This window comes from Myotis daubentonii, chromosome 10 (genome assembly GCF_963259705.1).
Source record: "Myotis daubentonii chromosome 10, mMyoDau2.1, whole genome shotgun sequence".
NCBI lineage: Eukaryota > Metazoa > Chordata > Mammalia > Chiroptera > Vespertilionidae > Myotis > Myotis daubentonii.
Window position 1 is genome coordinate 62,880,815 of NC_081849.1, and position 14,744 is coordinate 62,895,558.

The following is a 14,744-nucleotide window of genomic DNA, read 5'->3' on the forward strand; positions in this document are numbered from 1 at the left end:
TCTAAATGCTCGTGGCCCAAACCCCCCTGCCCCTCTCAGCTGTCCCACAGCCCTGGGCTCTCACCGTGAGAATTCTATCAGCAGATGGTCCCTAGCTCCTGCCATGTGGCCTCCCCGCTCCAAGCAAGGCTCAGGGAGCCCAGGTGAATGCGGTCAGGGCACGCAAGCTTGGCTCAGACGCCTGGACAAGAGGCTCCGAAGAGGCCAAGAAAGCAAGACAACACCAAGTCAGAAAGGCACATGGCCAACTGGCCACCGGCTCCTGGGAGCAGAGAGTCCTAAAGGGAGATGCCAAAGGAATGACGGCAGGAGGAGATGCTGTGACCACCGCTGTCCGATCCTAAGCCTGATTCAGGGCGACGGGAGTAAAATCTTTCAACTCAAGATTCTCCTCCGGAGCAGCTGTGGTTGATCACCAGGCCTCCACCGGCACAGTTCCAGGGAAGAAACCTCAATGTCAAAATAAGCTACATCAAGCGGGGTAGTGGGGACTGTGTGCTAGTGCCCGCTGTGTGCCAGGCATTGGGCTCAATCCTCTGCACGCATTTCCTCATTCAATCTGCACAACAGCCCTGAGGAGGCACAGCGCACATGTGACAGATGTGGAAACTGAAGTTCAAAGTAACCTGCCCAACGTCACAAGAAAAAAAAGCAGCGGCCCTGACGTCCGGAAGCTGCCGGGTCCTATGGCCTCGCCCCGGTGGTGCCAGGCGCGGGCCAGGCATTCCCCTGGCGAACACGGACAGCGTCACAGAACATCAGGCGGGGCCACGCTGGTCACGACAAAGCACGACAAAAACCAAGACCTCTCACAATCTTGCCTGAACACAGACAAAATCTGAACACTGTCCAAACCAGAAAATGACCCAACACCCCACTACTGCCTCCAGTCCTGGCTGCGTGACGGCTGCTTCTGGCCAACCACAGCTTGTCGTCCCTCCTTTGAGACAAGATTTAGGAAGATACTCAATACGTACAATTTCCCCACTTCCTGGCAGCGGCCATCAGAGCAAAGTCCTGTTTCCTTAACTCTCCCCCAAACAGCCTGCAGCCCAAATCCGTTAACTTCTTTCTAACACCCACTTACTGAGACCCAGCCCCCTTGCCCCCTCCCAGGGTTCCTCCTGGTGTGAGTCTCCCTCAGTGCAGCAAGCGGCAAACCCAGCTTGGAGCTAAATGTCACATTACAGCAGTGGTTCTCAACCTTGGCTGCACATTAGAATCACCTGGGAATCTTTTTAAAATCCTGACTTCTGGGCCTCGTCCTCCGGAAATTCTGTTTCTTTGTTATGGGGTGGGGCCACAATATTAGTAGCAAAGAAACAGAATTTCCGGAGGATGAGGCCCAGAAATCAGGATTTTAAAAGATTCCCAGGTGAATCTAATGTGCCGCCAAGGTTGAGGACCATGGCATTAGAGGATTCACGCTGAGCCAGCTCCCAACCGAGGCCCACCTGCCTCCCTCGCCTGAGCCCTCAGCACCAGCACCCTACTCAGGTGACTCCTCAGTCCGTTTTCTTTTTGTTTGTTTTTGTGTGTTTTTTATTTGGGCTACAAATGACTCTTTTTTCAAAGTAAGAAAGTGTGCTGGGAAGGGTAACCTTCAGTTATGGCGGAAGCAAATCACGGCTACGGAGCGCGCTGTTTCCCCACTCCCAGGGTGATGAGACAGCGCTGTGCTTGTCTGGCAGTTAACAGCTTCACGTTCTGAATTATTTTCGGTTTTCTCAGTAACAAGGTGAAACAGAACCTACTAAAACAGTGTCATTCTTTTATATCATCGTTGGTGCTCAGGCCCTAGTAGCTGAGCTTACTTTTATAAGACAAATTCAAGACCAAGTACCCTATCACTTCTTTCTGAACTAAAAATCAATCATTATATGAAATTAAACCCACACACACAAATGATGGTCACAAGACAGGCAGGAGCTGGGAAAGGCGTCAAGGTGAGGCAGCAAAGGCTTTGGGAAGAGAGGCTGAGGAAGACGGGAGCCCTTTAGGGTTCAAAAAAGAACAAAAAGAAACGCACTGCTGGGACCTGTGAGCCGAGGGGCGGCAGCTGGGCGCGGGGCGGTTTCTGGGCTCTAATCGCCTGCGTTCCACTTCCCCGCCGTTTGGCTGTTTGCCTCGATCGGAGGAGCACGTTGGCGGTGCGTCCTGAAGCCAATTCATTTACTGAAACTTGTGCAGCTGCCTCTCCGGCCGCACAGCCCCGCTCCGCTCCACGCGGACTCCTGGGACAGCGACAGCTGGACCTCCACCCGCATCCCTGCGCACTCCCTGGCGCACAGCGGCTCTCCACGAAGGACGCTACCCAACGCCCCGCACCATCACCCCGCCCCGGCCGCCCGCCACCGCCTCCAGGTGCAGGTGGGAAGCGGCTCCGCACGCGAGGGCCCCGGAGGCCGGGCGGCAGCTGCGACGCCCTCCCACCCGGGCCGAGAACACGGGGAGACCTGGCGCCCCCATCCCACGCGGGCGGGTGGGGCTCGCCCGGGTGCAGAGCCTGAAACCACGTCTGCGGGGCTCCGCCGGCCCCGGGAGGGGAGACCTCCGCACGCACAGCCCGCGGAGAAACAGGAACAAAGGCTGAAGGAGTGGGGAGGGCGGCGGCGCGGGAAGACGGTGCCAGCTGCCCTGGCAACCAGCGGGCAAGGCAGTGGCAGCGCGAAGGGGAGGACGGGGAAGGGGTTGGGGGGCTTAGGGGAGGGGGACTGGGAAGGGGGGACGGGAGGGGCGCCACGCGGGCAGCTGTCCAGCCGCCGGACCCGCCTCCCTTAGGGGGGACAGAGGAGGGGGTCCGGAGAGGGAAGGGCCGCCCGCACTTACCTCCGGCGCCCGCAGCTCAGCCCCCGCAGTCGTGCGCCCCGTGCGGACCCAGTCAGGATGCCGGGCGGGGGCGGGGGCTCGCGGGCCCAGGGCGGCCCGGCGGGACCTTTGCTCGTCCCCGCCCCCTGGAGCCCGGGGCGCGCGGGAGCCGGGGCAGCGGGCGCGCGCGGCGGGAGGGGGCGCTGCGCGGGGCGCGGGGAGGCCGGCGCGCGCCGGGCCAGGAGCGGGGCTGCAGCCGAGGTGGGGCCGGGGCTGGGCGGCTGCGTCCCGAGACCCGCGCCAAGGCCCGGAGAGAGCTGGGTCCCTTTCTTCAGGGTCTGCCCAGCGGGTCCTGGGCGCCGTAGGCCTCACCTGCCGCCCGCTGCGCCTGCAAGTGGCCCGCACCCCCGCCGCCGACCGCCGCGTGCACTGGCTCTGTGGCTTCACGTGCCCGGGAGTGTCCGGATTTGTGGTGTGACCGAGCCTACATCGGTCCTGACGCTTATGAATAATTCATGTGACTACACTCTAGTTCCTCGAGGGCAGAATCCAACATCCCTCACATGCTAGGTGCTCAGCGAGGGCCGAGGGAGTGCGTCTGGGCATAGTCGGTGCCCACGTTGCTTGCTGATGGGCTGACACCGGCTTTCCGTCACTGTTCCTGGGCACCTTCTCAGCGGTGCTCTCCGCCGGCCTGAGGACTGAGGACCGTGAGGAACGCAAGTCCTGCCCCGAGGACTTACACGCAGGAGGATTGTTTCCTCGCCGCCTTCAGCTGGGCCAGGGGAGAGGCAGGGCTTTCCCGGGCCCCTATGCTCTGCGTCTGGATTACAGTTCCCCCGCCTCCTGGCATCCATCTCAGCAAAGCCGTTCCTGACTACAGGTGCTCCTCAGCTTACGATGGGGTTACATCTAGATAAACCCATCATAAGTTGAAAATGCATTTAATACACCTAAACTACCAAACATCATAGCTTAGCGGCCTCACCCAGCTGAAACATGCTTAGAGCACCTCCATTAGCCTGCGGTTGGGCAAAATCATCTAATACACTGTGTAGTGCTAAGTGTTTAGGCTGGTCGCCACTGCCCAGCGTTGGAAGAAAGTATCTGAGCATGTGCCTAGATATGAATCCATCTACTGGTTGCATATTGCTCCCACACCATTGTAGAGTAAAAAATGGTAAGTCCAACCATCGTAAGTCGGAGACCGTCTGTATTCAAATTAGAAGTACGGACAGTCCACCAACCCGCAGGAACACTCCTGGCTCTCTCCTGCTTTATTCTTCTCCTTTGCACTGATCACCCCCTGAGAGACTAGAACTAGATGCACATGTCATACTTTTTTCATATCGTATTCTATCTTTCCCTTCCCTAGAATGCCAGCTCCATGAGGGCAGGGTCTTTTGTCTGTTTTGTTCACAATACCCTGCACCTAACATAGTACTAGATGCCTGGTAGTTAGCGCAAGGTAGGTGCACAATGAGCGGTTGTTGATGAATGAGTGAAAAGCAAGGGTTGGGCGTGGTGGCTTCCTGAGGTCCCCTGCCTTGCCAAAGGGATGAGGTGTAGGGGAGGGAGGCCTAAGCGCTTTCCTGGCCCTGTCTAGAGACATTTCATCCAGGCTGTTGGTTCTCTACCTTCATAAAACCATGTAGTCATGATGACTCTGGCTTGTTATCAGAGATTATTGCCTCCTGACACAGGCCATTCTGCATAGGCTACGGCTTATAGCTGAGAGTGCATGAGCTTCTTGGTGTAACAGTTACTCAGTGGCTTCCAATTCTTTCACTCCTTTTGTCCTGTCCATTGTCTTTCAATGAAATGTCTGAGGAAGCAGATAATATTTATATTGCACTTTCAAGTTACTGTTGGCCAAGCATGGCTCTGAGGCCATTGCATGCGTTGATTGGCTCATTTAATCCTCACAGCAGCCAGGTGGAGGTCTAAGTTGCAAATGAGTAAACTGAGGCACAAGCTGGGAAGCCCATCCAGCCAGGAAGAGGCAAAGCCAAGATTTAAACACAGATCATTTGACACCCATCAGCGCTTTTAAACCACCAGACGGTATGGCCTCTTCAGAACAGAAAATAGGGAGCACCAAAAGAGTTACATCACCGAGCAGTGTTTGAACACATCTGTGTGTGCTGAGAGGGAGGGATGAATTGTGTATAAGCAGATCCACTCTCCTCCCTCCCCCTCTCTACTTTTCTGTTTTATTTTTAACAGTTGTGCTTATTATTATGAATTAAAAGCATTTGAAGACAGATGAACCAATACAAGTTGGGAATTTTTAGCCCAACGAGAAAAAGAAGTGAATAAAAAGAAAATATCAAGCCCCAATCATCTCACTCCATTGTAGATATATCCCTTTAAGAAAATGGGACTGTGTGGAAACAGAATTTTACAACAGATAAACCTGGGTGGTCATAGGGATGATAAATCTTTGCTTTTAAAAAGATTTATTATATAAACTACTAGAGGGCCGGTGCATGAGTAGGGTCCCTAGGCCTGGCCAGTGATCAGGGCCAATTGGGGCCTTCCGGCTGCCAGCTGGGGTCTCCCTTTCCCCAGCTGCCAGCTGCTAGCTGGGGCCTCCCGTCATTCCATGCCGCCCCCTAGTGGTCAGCACACATCATTGCGAGTGATTGAACTCCTGGTCTCCCGGTGAAACTCCCGAAGGGACAATTTGCATATTGGGCTTTTATATATATAGACGCAGAACTTCTGAAACACACCCATGGGGACTCCTGTATTCCTTACTCTATCCCTAGATCCTTACTGAGTAACCAACTTGTAAAGGCCAGCAAAAATTGATAAACTTGATTAAGGGGGTATAGTTCATGAATGACCATTTTAACCCTTTGAGTGCCAACCAATATCCTAAGAACTACGCTAAAATTGCCAAGGCATTTTTGCTGATTTTACAGCAGTTTAGGAAAAAAAATTATGAATCGCAAGTAAATGAAGTTACATATTCAAAAACTTAAGGAAACCTTTACTACATTTGTTTTCATCTTTGACATATATCGTTTGCTGATTGTATTATAAAATACTAATAGAAAAAAATTTGAACAAATCAGATAATGTTAAAATAGAGGGACACCCTTCTCCAATATCTTCCACAAAATCATTATCTTCACAGCAAGAATTGACATATTTAGCAATATCATCATCACTAATAAAAGCAGACTTAGAACTGGACGCCATTTCGAAGCTTTAGGGCTACAAAATCTGAGTAAACTTCATAAAATCGTAGTACCTGTAAAAAATTAGGCAGATAAATGCCAGTGGTCAATTTTAGAACTACAAACATTCAGCATCATAAGAAACCTGCACTTAGGTGCCATCTGTCAATAAAGAGTGAACTACTAGCATCTAATAGTGACACTGCAGGAGGAGCGCGATCGCGCTCCCGGCACTAAAAGGGTTAATGCTGTATCACTGCCACAAGCACCTTCTAGTTCTTTGGGAGCCACTTTTGGAGAGACCTGCCCTCTTTTTTTTTTTTTCAATTACAGTTGCTATTCAGTCTTATATAGTTTTAGGTATGCAGCATAGTGGTTGGACATTTATATAATTTATGAAGTGATTGCCCCGATAAGTCTAGAACTCATCTGAAAGAAACATTCCAATTAAAAATATGGGCAGAGGGCCTTAATAGATATTTCTCCAAAGAGCACATACAGATGGCCAACAGACATATGAAAAGATGCTCAAAGTCACTATTCATCAGAGAGATGCAAATGAAAACCACACTGAGACACTGCCTGCACTCCTAGGTGGACCCCTCTATGGAGGAGAAAGCACACACACAGGCTTGGCTTGATCAGATTTGGGTCAGATCCAGGCTACCCCTTGCCAGCTGAGTGACCTGACAAGATGGCGTCAACCATGTCCAATGCGTTGGCAGGAACGGCTGGGAGGCAACACTCAGCTGGGGTTATCGAGCGGGCCCCCTACCTGTGTCCTCTATCATCGTAGTCCCAGGGAGGCAGACTTCAAATGTGGAGGTTCAGGGCTCCAAAGGGGAGTGTTCCAAGAAAGAAGGCAGGAGCTGTGTCTATGACTCAGCCCCTGTTGTCACTTCCATTGTTAAAGCAGGGCCCTATTCAGAGAGGACATTTACATCTTCCAGGACTTCTCACGCTATCACACTTGTTTCTTTGAAATTCTCTTTGAGTAAACAAAGTGAGTCAAGACTCCTATATTTGTATCCACTGTTCATGTAGAAGCATTTCTTTGCCAGCATTAAGGAGATCTGTAATGAAGACCACTAGTTATGACCAGACGCCAGGTGGGTGGAGACATTCAAGAGTAATGCAATTCAGATGCTCTTCTCATCTCATTGTCATTGTTCGTAAAGATTGTTCAGCATCTGATTTTGCTATACCAGCACAGAGAAGGGCAAAGCCATGCATCCACCATTTTGTTAATCTAACAAACATTTATTAAACCTACTGTGTGCCAAGCCTATTAGATACTGACGATATAATGGTGAGGGAGGGAAACATGGTCCATGCCTCACAGAGCTCGGGAGTCTATCTGAGAAGGCAGAGAAAGAATAAGGTTAAAGGGTGAGAAGTTCCATGGACCTGGGCCATGGGAAGGCTTGGCTGGAGCATCGAACATGATGGAGGAGGAAAAGTATTTGAGCCCCCGGACGTCAGTGAGCGATGGAAGGGAGATCCAGGGTGGGGGTGGTGGGGGTGGAGGGGAGTGGGCCCTGCTTCCTTAGGAACCAGGCTGATAGCGGCGCTGCCATTGCCACTCAAGGCTGCCAAGGCAGCCTGGGCATGGGCGTCTCCAGCAGGTAGAGAAGAAAAGAACCTGGAGGCTCCCTTGTGGGAGACTTTCAAACACCTCAGTGTACCTTCCTTGGCCCAGAAACCAGTCACATGGTCCCCTAACCACAAGAGAAGCTAGAAAATAGAGACTTTGAGCCCGGGAATAAAAGATAAAATGGGTTTCCGAGAGCAGTGGCAGACTCAGCTTCAAAGTGCTTTTAGGGGACAAAAAAGGTGTTGGCCAAGCTCAGGGCATTTATAAGAATTCCAATTAAGGAAACTGACAGCTACCGTGTTTTTAGCTTAAATAATTTATTTTCGGATTAGAGAACACATACTATTAAAAAAATTAAATCTCTCTTAATCCTATGCCTGATTTAGAGGATATCTAAGAATACATGGAAAAACAGGTGATAGAGTGACGGTGGTATGTTCATCAATAAGAATTATAACAGATAAAACTTCTGAGCTGAGGTTTAATTGTCTGGGGAGAGTGGGAATTGTGTACACATTTGTTGTTTGGTAAGGTTCTTAAAAAGGCTAATTGCAATGGAAAAAAGCAATTTGGCAAGAAAAAATTATCTTGGCATCTGACTCAATGCCAAGATGCCAATTGACTTGATTGTGAAAAGCACCAGTGCAACTAAGGAGAAAATAAACAAATGGGACGACATCAAAATAAAAGGCTTCTGCACAGCAAAAGAAACCATCAACAAAACAGCAAAAAGCCCACTGTTTGCTGTAATATTTACCAATGTTATCTCCAATAAGGGTCAATCTCCAACATTTACAGGGAACTCATACAACTTAACAAAAGGAAGATAAACAATCCAATAAAAAAAAAAAGGGCAACAGACATTTTTCGAAAGAAGACATACAGAGGCCGAGAGACATATGAAAACATGCTCAAAGTCACTAATCATCTGAGAGATGCAAATCAAAACAACAACGAGGTACCATCTCACACCTGTCAGAATGGCTATCATCAACAAATCAACAAATGACAAATGCTGGCAAGGATGTGGAGAAAAAGGAATCCTCGTGCACTGCTGGTGGGAATGCAGACTGGTGCAGCCACTGTGGAGAACAGTATGGAGTTTCCTCAAAAAGTTAAAAATGGAACTCCCATTTGACCCAGTGATCCCACTTCTAGGAATATATCCCAAGAAACCAGAAACACCAATCCAAAAGGATATATGCACCCCTATGTTCATAGCAGCACAATTCACCATAGCTAAGATTTGGAAACAGCCTAAGTGCTCATCAGCAGATGAGAGAATTAAAAAACTGTGGTACATCTACACAATGGAATACTACGCTGCTATAAAAAAGAAGTGACATTAACCATTTGCAACAACATGGATGGAACTGGAGAGCATTATGCTAAGTGAAATAAGCCAGTCAGAGAAAGATAAGTATCACATGATCTGACTCAGATGTGGGACATAATGAACAACATAAACTGATGAACCAAAAGAGATCCAGAGACAAGGTACCACTGAACAGACCGTCCAACCTCAGAGAGAAGGCAGGGGAAGGGAGGGTTAGAGATCAACCAAAGGACTTGTATGCATGCATATTAGCTTAACCAATGGACACAGGCACTGGGGCGGTGGGGGCTAGTCCTGGGGGGTGGGAGTGGCCGGGGGCGGGTATCACTGGGGAAAGGGAGACATATGTAATATTTTAAACAATTTAAAAAAAAAAAAAAGGAAAGCACCAGTGCAACAAATTTGTAGCCTAAACCCCGTGAGCAAACAGCTCAGGAATTGAAGTCCCCATCACCTCTGGGCACCTGAGAGAGTTCAATTTGCTTCAAAATATTGGTAGAGATGGATTTTTTTCTTTTTAATGCTCACCCAAGGATATGTTTTGTCTTTACTGGTTTTTAGAGAGAAAGGAAGGAATGGAGGGAGGGAGAGAGGGAGGAAGAGAGAGACATTGATGTGGGAGAGAAACATTGATTCATTGTCTCCTTTATGCATCCTGACCGCGTCCTGACCAGGGATCGAACCCGCAACCTAGGTATGTGCCCTGACCGGGGATGGAACCCACATCCTTTCAGTGTACTGGACGACGCTCCAACCAATGGAGCCACCTAGCCAGGGCTCTTTTTTTCTATTAGTATACTTTGAAATCCTCGAGCATCATTTTTCCTATGAGAAGAACTGTGCCTGCCTGTGAGAAGGCGGGTTTCCCTGAGGAATCTAGACGCCAGCGGGAACTTCAGGTAGCCTGCTTCCTGAAAGCTAAGCCCACTTCCTGCGCTCACGTGCTCATATTGAAAACATCAACACGTGCTGGGTCACTGTATGTATCAGCTTCACTGGACTAATGCATGACCGGGGAGCTGGGGAGACCTCATTTCTGTGTGTTTCTGGAAATAGATTAGCACTTGAATCTGAAGGCCGAGTTAAGAAGACACCCTCACCCAGGCAGTGGCACCCTCCAATCCCTTCAGGGTCTGAGCGAAACAAGAAGGTGGAGGAGGGGGCATATGCTCTCTCTGCCTGAGTTGGGGCACCATCTCCTGTCCTCAGATCTTGGCGTCGCTGGTCCTCTGACTTTCACCCCAAACCCTGCCCCACAGGGTAATGCCAGACATTCCCTCCAGCAACCATTAGCCTCATCTTCCAGAATTAGACATAGGCTCGCAATGTAAATATCCCCACGGGAAGTCTCCCTGCCACCAACAAGCCCACGAAGGCATGAATGTTGACACGGGTTGGTGCCGGATAGCAGGGTTTGATGGGGAAGCAGAAAGATGGAAGGGTTACAAAGAGGAAACCGCTAATTATTTCACAACTCTGCTCCTGTCAGCTTAGAACCGTGGGCACCAGGTTCGGAGGATGGCTACATTTTTGATGCTTACTTTGTGTCCAGCATGGTCCTTCACATACATTATTTTGTTGGACCTTTGTACAACTCCAAAGAGTGTTGTTACCTCTGTTTTACAGATGAAAAACACTAACTCTTAGAGGCACCCTACTCATCTAGCACTGCTGGGACCAGCATTTAACCTCAGATCTGAGTCCAGGCCTTAACTTTTGACTCCTCCCAAGCAGGTAAATTTTGTGAGGAAGTCAAACATTTAAATGCAATGCAGAAAGTCCAACTTTTCACATTCAGGTCAATGCATATTTACTCACTCAAAGCGGGTTGTTATTTCTTTTGTTTTTAAAAGTTCCCTGGAATAGTGACTCCTACAACTGCCCCTGCAGTCCAGCTTACTGATTTCTGTTGTGCTGACATTAAAATATATCTTTTTGTATGCCACCCAGAAATCTCCTTTCCTAGGACAGTGGGGAAATGGGGCAGCCTGGTTTGGGGCTGGATTGCCAAGCAAGGAGGAAGTTGTCAGACCTCCCTCCTGTTTCGACTAAAGCTTTGTCACTGGGATCAAATTACATTTAAAATCTTTCTTTATCCAAAAAACCTACAAGAACCAAAACATTTTCTCAGATCACAGTTTAGAGGCTGGTTTCCTCTTTTACGTCTTGTCTGATAAAGTCTCCGTTATTCACAGGTCCAGAAAAAATTGCTGCTGTTGGCCCTCAGGCCTGTTTGTATGAGATTTTAGTAATGCCATCTGCGTTTGCTTCATTAATGTTTTATTAAGGACCATCTGGCTGTTGCCACAGATCATATAGACTCTCCAATGTGTTGGTTCTCACCCATCAATAAATGATCAAGTGTCATGGGGAGCAAAAGAGATTACAGTGGGTAGTGGAAGGAGCAGGAGACCAGGCCACCCACGGTCCAAGGTTTCCCCCAGCTGGCCTCGGGGCCAGCATGGTCCCGCCACCTCCCTGGTCCCATGTGTTTTATCTGAAGACCGAACGTTGAACTCTGTGGATGAAAAAGGGGCTGCAGACTAAACCTGACAAGCTCAGGGGAGGCTCCCATGGCAGGTCTTACAAACTCAGAGACCGGAAGTAACCACGTAGGAGGGTCTGAACCTAAAAGCTCCCAAGGAAAAGCAGGTCACGGCAGTGCATCCTGGGCCTGTACCTGTAGCTTCCTTGGCAAAGCTCACTTTTTACCGTAACTGAGCCTATTGTCTTTTTGCATCTAAGACACTGTACCTGTCAGAATAATCTTTTTTAGTCCCTCAGAGCACAACTGCTGACCTGAGCACAAGGCCACAGGACACCTGCCCTGGCCGGGAAGCTCAATTGGTTAGAGTGCGTCCAGATATGCCAGGGTTGCAGGTTCCATCTCCAGTAAGGGCCCATACAAGAACCAACCAATGAATTCATACACAAGTGGAACAACAAATCTCTCTCTCTCTCTCTCAAATCAGCAAATAAATAAAATTTTAAAAAAGCAAAAAGACCACAGAACACCTCATTGGTATTTGTTCCGGATACCATCTCTATGTGCTGTAAATATTAACTATCCTGTACCCACCAATGTAAAAGAAATGTGTTTCTCTACTTTGTCTTTTTATCCAATCCCAGAGATTTCCCTGCTTTGCTTCCTCCCACCCCCTGAACCTACCGCCGATGGAGTTTATGAAACCCTCCTTCCGTCTCCTCCTTTTATTCGAATGTACAAAGCAAGCTGGAAACGGCCATTCTCTGGAGCATTTTCTCAGTCTACTGAGATTTTGCTTCCAGGCAGTTGTTAGTTTGGCTCAAATACTCATAAAAATTCTCTATAGGTTTGGACATTTCTCACTTCCAAAGCTCAATCTCTCAGATCACTTCAAACTTTAAATTCTGGGTCGAAAGCTCAAATGCAGGGCTGTGGACCCCAAACCTAGGAGCACTGGAGAGGGGATCCTGTGCTGGGACCCAGTGGACAGAGAGCTGGTGAGGACTGGGCTGGCGAGAGCACACTCCTAGCTGGATGGAGCACTGCAGAGCCCGGGGCAGGAGTGGGGGACGGAGACTGGAGGCTGAGAGCAGCCTGGAGAGGACTTTACATGCCGATGCGGAGTCACCACGTAGGTCTTCTCTCTACTCCACCTGCAGGGTAAGCAGGTGGCACAGTGCCCTCATATATTTGGTGCCTAATAATAAGAGCTGTTGATTTTCTTCTGGACGTCTTCCTCATCCAGGGCTAGTGGTGTCCATGACTAACTTGTTTTGTGGATTTGCAAAAGGTTTTGGGATTTAGAAATTACATATGGTTCAGAAATTTTTCAGAAATCCTGGTCACTACAACTTAAAAAAGGTGGTGTTTTTTGTTTGTTTGTTTGTTTTAAATATATTTTATTGATTTTTTACAGAGAGGAAGGGAGAGGGATAGAGAGTTAGAAACATTGATGAGAGAGAAGCATTGATCAGCTGCCTCCTGCACACCCCCCACTGGGGATGTGCCCACAACCAAGGTACATGCCCTTGACCGGAATCGAACCTGGGACCCTTCAGTCCGCAGGCCAATGCTCTATCCTCTTAGCCAAACTGGTTAGGGCAAAAAAAAAAAAAAAAAAAAAAAAAAGGTGTTTTTGTTTATAAAGAAGCCCATGAGATGAGACCTGACTTAAGAGATAAAGAACCTAATTGCCAGGCACTTGGGTTTTCTTCCTTTCTTTTTTTTTTTTTTTAATTAAGTTTAATTTTTTTTTTTAATGGAACTTGGGTTATTTCAAACCATGAAACATCCAGTAACATCCAAGGACCTACAGTGATAGAGAGGGTAGTGGGTGCTGGTTAAGTTATGGGATGGCATTGTTATAGGACTCTATGCTCTTGAACCCTGGGCTGCCTTCCCAGTGTGGTAGCAGCAGGCGCAGGTGATATGCAAGCCAGCACTCAGCAACAGACCAAGCTTCCCTTTTCCCCACCTCCATCCCTGAAGAGTCTGTCTGTAATCTCCTGGAAACCCATCAATGTCAATAAAAAAGTTATTTCATCTTATTTTCTTCATGCACTCAATTCTGTTCAGGCACTTATAAACTCTTGGGTGTAAACGGACTCCGTGTTTAGTTTTACGTCACTGTTTAAATCATCTAGGCTATAATTCTGTTTTATGATTTAGACATCTCAAATTATATAGCCAGTACCTGTAACGCATTGAAAAAAATGAATTTGATAGCTTAAGATAAAGTGCTATTATTACTGTTTCACATTTTAGTGCAAGTCATAAATCCACATATCCGTGGCCTTGCTTTTAATATAGTTTATGACTAATTCAATTTAATTGTATTCATAGTAGATGGCAGTTCATGTTGTTCTTCCATTTACTGATTTGTAATCCGCTCTTATTTTCATGTTTTATGGAGGCTCTTGGCTTCGGATACATTAGACACATTTAAGGAATCTTTGGGACTAATTATCTGTCATGGTCACGTTGCAATTTGTCCACATAGTTCCCTCTCTGGCCCCCCTTTCTGTGTCTTCAGGAATATTGATGGCACGGCCCTTGGGTTTTGCAGAGCCAGGCGCTTACATATCCAGAGATGCAAACGTGCCCTGGGAGAAATGCTTCCTCAGAGCGAACACTCTCCTGAGGTGGGGTAAGTCCCTCTGTCAGCTACGGACACCTGACTCCTGCCTACGGGGTTCACCAGAAGGCTCAAGTGCCGTGGTCACGTTCTCCCTTGTCCCCTATACTATCTCCTTGCTTTTGCGTCATGGTCCTGATCTCTTTTGGTCTTGAATTTTCCTGTGTTTACATAGATGTGTATCTCTTAGATGCACAAATCTCTTTGGAAAGCATGTCGGGTCTAAATTATTATATATAGATAGGGCTCACACTATTTTTTAAGATCAAATACACCCTTAAAAAACTTTATGATCATAAAAATTATAGACAACCCCAGAGAACTTTATTTTATGTAAGTTATGTCTGTGGATATTCACTGTATTAGAAAGTCAAACTGAGAAACTGAAAAAGATGACTGCATTTAAAATATTGATAACAGACACATTATATGTTGACATGAAAACATAGTTAAATAAAACGTAACTATGGTCTCCAAAACAAAAATGTTAGAGGGAAGAATAGCATGGCTTTATGTTTTTGCAAAGGACATTAAAGTCCGGCTTAAAAAAGACATCTGGATTCTCACACCCGCTTCCGCATTAACCTGCCCTCTCTCACATGTCATGTAGCTCCTGGGAAACTCGCTGTACACTTGTGAAACAACAAAAAGGGCAAATAGTGTCTTAATATTGTTATGAGAATATTTCAGACCTTGCCCTA

At 47.9% G+C, this 14,744-nt stretch overlaps 1 protein-coding gene across 3 annotated transcripts in view; it reads right to left on the reverse strand.

Moving 5' to 3' along the window:
- GSDME (gasdermin E) overlaps window positions 1-3,297 on the reverse strand; it is a 37,695-nt gene extending 34,398 nt beyond the window's left edge. Inside the window, exon 1 of one of the 3 annotated variants that reach the window (XM_059712578.1) lies at window positions 3,181-3,297. The gene's annotated coding sequence lies outside the window, so the exon portion shown is untranslated. Of the gene's footprint in view, window positions 1-2,829; window positions 2,957-3,180 lie in introns of those variants that run through there. The other 2 variants (XM_059712577.1, XM_059712579.1) reach the window with 2 other exon arrangements.
- Window positions 3,298-14,744: the final 11,447 nt, after the last annotated feature.